Genomic DNA, 6177 nt, shown 5'->3' with positions numbered 1-6177 from the left:
TGACAGATGGGTGGTGGAAAATTGAATTACCCAGCCTTAAGCCAGTCCGCAGCCCACATTTGAGAATCAGTCCCATAGAGAAAAATCAGTTGCCATTTAATCAGTTCTGACTCATGGAGATCCATGTGTGTTAGAGTAGCACTGTGATACTTTACGTTAAATCCCTATTTTTAAAAGTGCTTTAATAGAAATGTATATACTAAAGGTTTTGCTCTCTGCCTCAGCATCCAGGGAGCTCAAAGTAAACTTAAAAAATATTTTAAATTTTAAAGTTAAGTAAACTTACTTAATTATATTAAACCTTGTCATAGATTAAATTGTGTCACCCAAAAAAGATATGTTGAAGTCTTAACTCCTGTACCAGTGAACGCGACCTTGTTTAGAAATAGGGTTTTTCGTTTGTTATCAGTCAAAGTCATACCAGAGTAAGGTGAGTCCTAGTCCTAATCCCTGTTGAGTGGTGTTTTAGGAAAGGGAAGGACAGCCATGGAGACAGACTCATACAGATGGGGAAGAAAACATGTGAGCATCCATCTACAAGCAGCCACGGTTGCCAGCAGCTGCCAGAAGCTAGGAGAGAGACATGGAACAGTTCCTCTATCAAAACCCTCAGAAGGACTCAACAAGGCCAATGCCCTGAATTTGGACTCCTAGCCTCCACAACTGTGAGAAAATAAATTTTTGTTCTTTAAAGCCACCCATTTTGTGATATTTTGTTATGGCAGACCTAGGAGACTAAGAGAGTCCTCATACTTGCTTCTCCCTCCTATAAACAGATGTGTGTCCCTTTTTCTATTTTAAAAAATCAATTACGTGGCTTGTATAAGTCATGATCACATGTAATTCCCTGTAGGAAAGCTTTATAGGCATAGCTTTCCTTTAGCATAGTTTTCTAGGGCCTTTCATAATTTAATCCAAACCCACCTTTCTGCATCATGCCAGGAATTTAATGTACTGGTCATCTTGGACGATTTTCATTCCCCAAACAATTATTTTGCACTCATGCCTGAGATCTTGGCTCATTCAATTCCTTTATCCTAAAATATCATCTCACCTTCTCTGTTTAATAAATTCCCACTAATTCTTGAAGATCCAAATAAAATGTTATGTCTTCTTAAGCCTTCCCCAAAGGCTTCCACATAAAAATTACTCTTCTTTGCTATTTTATGCAGTTCATTTTAATATAGTTAACTGTATGTAGTCTACCTATACGGTCCCAAAGAGAGGTACTGTGTGTTTTACTCATTACATTTTCTTTGAAGTGAATGGAGTCAACAGTGGCACTGACTTTTCTTTTATATTTTCCCTGACTATGGGATGAATGGAACATTTCACTGGAGAAAATTATAAAATAAATGGAACATGTCCATTGTAGATAATTTTGAAACCACAAAACCATAAAAATCTGTAATTTTATCACTTAGAGATAAAGAACTTTAAAGTCTTGTCATTTTTCTTTCATTTTCTTTTAATGCATGTGTATCTTTCAGCCCTTTAAGGCATGAACATCTGGCAGCCTGAGGACACTAAGAAAAGCCCCATATCCTATAAAGAGATTTGAATCTTCTCTCCCTCTCTCCTCCCGTCCCTTCTTCCTTCTTTCTCTTCCTTCCTTGCTTTCTTATTTTCTCTATTATTGAACTTTGAAAGTAATTTTTTCAAAATTTGTATTAATATATTACATTATTTTAGTTTGTAACTTTAAATGCTCATTTTAATATTTTTATTTTTTGTTTCTTAGTTGTGTATATTAACTTTATATATTCAGTGATGATCACATCATGCTTGAGAGGAGATAGCCTCTTGTTTCTGTAATGTCTTAAAATCACCCAGGCTGCCTTCGGTGGTTGTTCTTGTTAAGAGCTGTCGAGTCAGTTCAGACTCATAACGACCCCAGGTAAAAAGGAATGAAATACCGCCCAGTCCTGTGCCATCCTCACAATCATTGTTATCATTAAACCCATTGTTGCAGCCACTGTGTCAATCCATCTTGAGGGTCTTCCTCTTGTTTAACGAATCTCTACTTTACAAAGCATGATGCCCTTCTTCAGGGATTGGTTCCTCTTGATAACATATCCAAACTATGTGACACAAAGTCTTGCCATCCTTGCTTCTAAGGAACATTCTGGCTGTACTTCTTCCAAGACAGATTTTTTCATTCTTATGGAAGTCCATGGTATATTCAATATTCTTCGCCAACACCATGATTCAAAGGCATCAGTTCTTCTGTCTTCCTTATTCATTGTCCAGCTTTCACACGTATATGAGGCAATTGAAAATATCATGGCTTGGGTCAGGCACACCTTAATCCTCAAAGTGACATCTTTGCTTTTTAATACTTTAAAGAGGTCTTTTGCAGTGTATTTGCCCAATGCAGTAAGTCATTTGATTTCTTGACTGCTGCTTCATGGGCCTTGATTGTGGACCCAAGTAAAATGAAATCCTTAACAACTTCACAACTTCAGTATTTTCTCTGTTTATCATGATGTTGCTTATTGGTTCAGTTGTGCGGATTTTTGTTTTCTTTATGTTGAGGTACAACGCATACTGAAGGCTGTAGTCTTTCATCTTCATCAGTAAGTGCTTCAAGTCCTCTTCACTTTCAGCAAGCAAGATTGTGTCATCTATATATTGCAGACTGTTGATGAGTCTTCCTCCAATCCTGATGCTGCATTCTTCTTCATATAGTCTAGCTTCTTGGATTATTTGCTCAGCATTCAGATTGCATAAGTATGGTGAAAAGATACAACCTTGACACACACCTTTCCTAATTTTAAACCATGCATTATGCCTTTGTTATGGTCAAACAACTGCCTCATGGTCTATGTACAGGGTCCTCATGACCACAACTAAGTGTTCTGGAATTCCCATTCTTTGCAATGTTATCCATAATTTGTTATGATCCACACAGTCCACTTTGCAAAGATCCACTTCACATGCACAAAGTCCTTTTCAGAGAGGTAATATTGAAAAGGTCTTCCTTCAATCTGTGTTCTCTGCAATTCTATTTAAATTCTAAGTTTGCATATGATTTAAATCATATCTCTTTAATATTAGGTGTCTAATTCCTGAACACCTTGAGGACAGCAACTGTGGAATGTTAATCTCTGAATGCTCCCAAAGATGTAATGTGTAAAGGCTTATGGTAAACAAATGTTGTTGAATGTAGTAATAATGATAATAATAATAAAACCTACATTTTAATCTTATTGATTTATTACAAAATACTTGTTTTCTCACATATATGCATATATATATATATAATTACTGAATGTTCACATTCCTCAAATTGTATCAGAAATACTGAAAGGGATTAGAAAGCTTTAGCTTTCCAAACACGATTTAGGAATTTACTTCCAATAGTAGTGAAGTGGGTAATTTGGACCAATTCTTCCAATAAAAATAACTAAAAATCTTGGAGAAAACCATTGCCGTGGAGTTGATTCCAGCTCATAGTGACCCTATAGGACAGAGCAGAACTGCCCCATAGGGTTCCAAGGAGCGCCTGGTGGCTTCCAACTGTCAACCTTTTGGTTAGCAGCTGTAGCTCTTAACCTCTATGCCACCAGGGTTTCCAAAAATCCTGGAAAGGATATTTTAAAAATATCTCAAAATCGTTGAAGAGTTGAAAAGATAAAACTCCAGTAATGCAACAATGAAAAGCAAAGACAAACAACTCAATCATAAAAGGAGCAAAGGACATGAACAGACACACCACCAAAAAGAACATTCAGATACGTGAAAAGATGCTCGCGATCATTAACCATCAAAGAAATGCAAAGCAAAACTACAATGGGATACCATCTCACCCCTGCAAGAATGGCACTGAACAAAAAAACAAAACATAATAAATGCTGGCAAGGTTGTGGGGGTGATTGGAACTCTCATACACCGCTGGTAGGAATGTAAAATATTACAACCACTATGTGGCATCTCCTTAAAAAACTAAGAATAGAAATACCATATAATCATATGATCCAGCAAGCCAACTCCTTGGTATATATCCCAAGAGAAACAAGAGCCATCACATGAATAGACATATGCACACTCATGTCCATTGCAACATTATTCACAATAGCAAAAAGATGGAAACACCCTAAGTGCCCAATGGATGAACAGATAAACAAGCTATGGTAAATACACACAATGGAATACTATGCAATGATAAAGAACAATGATGAATTCATGAAACATCTCACAACATTGATGAACCTGGAGGACATTATGATGAGCAAAATAAGTCAGTCATAAAAAGACAAATATTGTATGAGATCACTATTATAAAAAGTCAAGACACACTGAAAGAAACAATCTGTGATGGTTACTGTGGAGGGAAGGAGGATGGAGGGAAAAATACTAACTAGATAATAGACACATTAACTTTGGTGAAGGGAAAGGCTATACACAATATATGGGAAGTCAGCACAACTTGACCAAGACAAAGGAAGACACTGAGAGGATTTAAAAAAAAAAAAAAAAGGAGCCGCAGTCCACAGTCAATACTATAACATATGCAACCCTGCAACAACAGTAAAAACAAACAATAATTTACAAGCAGTTACATAGGTAGATATGTATGCTGAATAGGGGTAGGAGGGAGTATAAGAGTACACCCAAGTACATATATAGATTAGGCTGTGGATGTTTTTACATATATATTTGTATGTGCAGCATGTATGTTCATATATATATAATAGAGCACACAGGGGGCACAGTCATAGAAGCTTCCTAGACACAACCAAATACCTCAAGGGACTGAGTTGCTAGGGCTAAGGACCATGGTCTCAGGGGACTTCTAGGTCAATGGGTATAACATAGCACATAGAGAAAATGTTCTATATCTTATTTTGGTGAGTAGCATCTGGGATCTTAGAAGCTTGCCAGCGACCATCTAAGATACAAATATTGTTCTCATTCCTATCAGAGGAAGAAGAATGCAGAAAACCAAAGCTACAGGGAAGTAATTAGTCTAAAGGACTAATGGACCACATGAACCAAAGCCTCTATTAACCTGATACCAGAAAAACTAGATGGTGCCCTGTTACCAACACTGACCGCTCTGACAGGGATCACATGAGAATGTCCCAGACAGAGCAGGAAACAAATGTAGAACAAAATTCAAATTCACAAAAAAAAAACAGACTTACTGATCTGATGGAGACTGGAAGAACCCCTGAGACTATGGTCCCTAGACACCCTTCTAACTCAGAACTGAAGCCACTACCAAAGCTCACCTTTCAGCCAAATATTAGACAGGTATTTAAAACAAATAGTAAACCCATGCGGAAAGTGCTCTTCAGAACAATAAAGCATACAAGACTAAACAGGCAACACTTGCCCCAAAGCAAACGTGAGAAGGCAGGAATGAGCAGGAAAATCACACGAATGGAAACGGGGAGCCCTGGGTGGAAAGGGGAAGAGTGCTGACACATTGCAGGGATTGCAATCAGTGTCACGAAAAAATCTGTGTATAAGTTACTGAATGGGAAACTGATTTGCTGTTTAAAATTTCATCTAAATCACAATGGAATGTTAAAAAAGACGAAGAAGTAAGAAGATAGTGAAAAGCTTAACAACAGAAATTAAAAACTTAGCACATATAATTAGATATGAAAAAAGAGGATGTCTTAGGCTGGGTTCTCTAGAGAAGCAAAACCAGTGAAGCATATATATGTGTGTCTGTATATATATGTGTATCAAGTTGATCTGACTTATTTCAACCTTATAGGACAGAGTAGAACTGCCCCATAGGGTTTCCAAGGAGCACCTAGTGGATTCAAACTGGCAACCTTTTGATTAGCAGCTGTAGTATGTATATATGTATGTGTGTGTATGTATGTCTATATATATGTGTATATATATAGATACACATATGTACATATATATACATACATATATATACGTATGTGTATATATGTATGTATATATATACATATATACGTATATACACTGTACCTGTTGTGAGTGGGTCACTAGGGGTAATAGCGAGTGGTGCCACTCCCTTCCCCCCCACCTTGATTCCTTGACCCATGAATCCTGGCTATGAGAGAAACAGTACCATATATTGGACTTTGGTCTGGAGCCTCTACAGCCTCCTGGATAACATTGCCCCAACTCTGCAAGGTATTGCCACCTAGCTGGCGCCATAACTGTGTCTTCAGAAGGCCATTACATCGT

Source organism: Trichechus manatus, unplaced genomic scaffold (assembly GCF_000243295.1).
Source record: "Trichechus manatus latirostris isolate Lorelei unplaced genomic scaffold, TriManLat1.0 scaffold00335, whole genome shotgun sequence".
Taxonomy (NCBI): Eukaryota; Metazoa; Chordata; class Mammalia; order Sirenia; family Trichechidae; genus Trichechus; species Trichechus manatus.
This window is presented reverse-complemented; position numbering follows the sequence as displayed.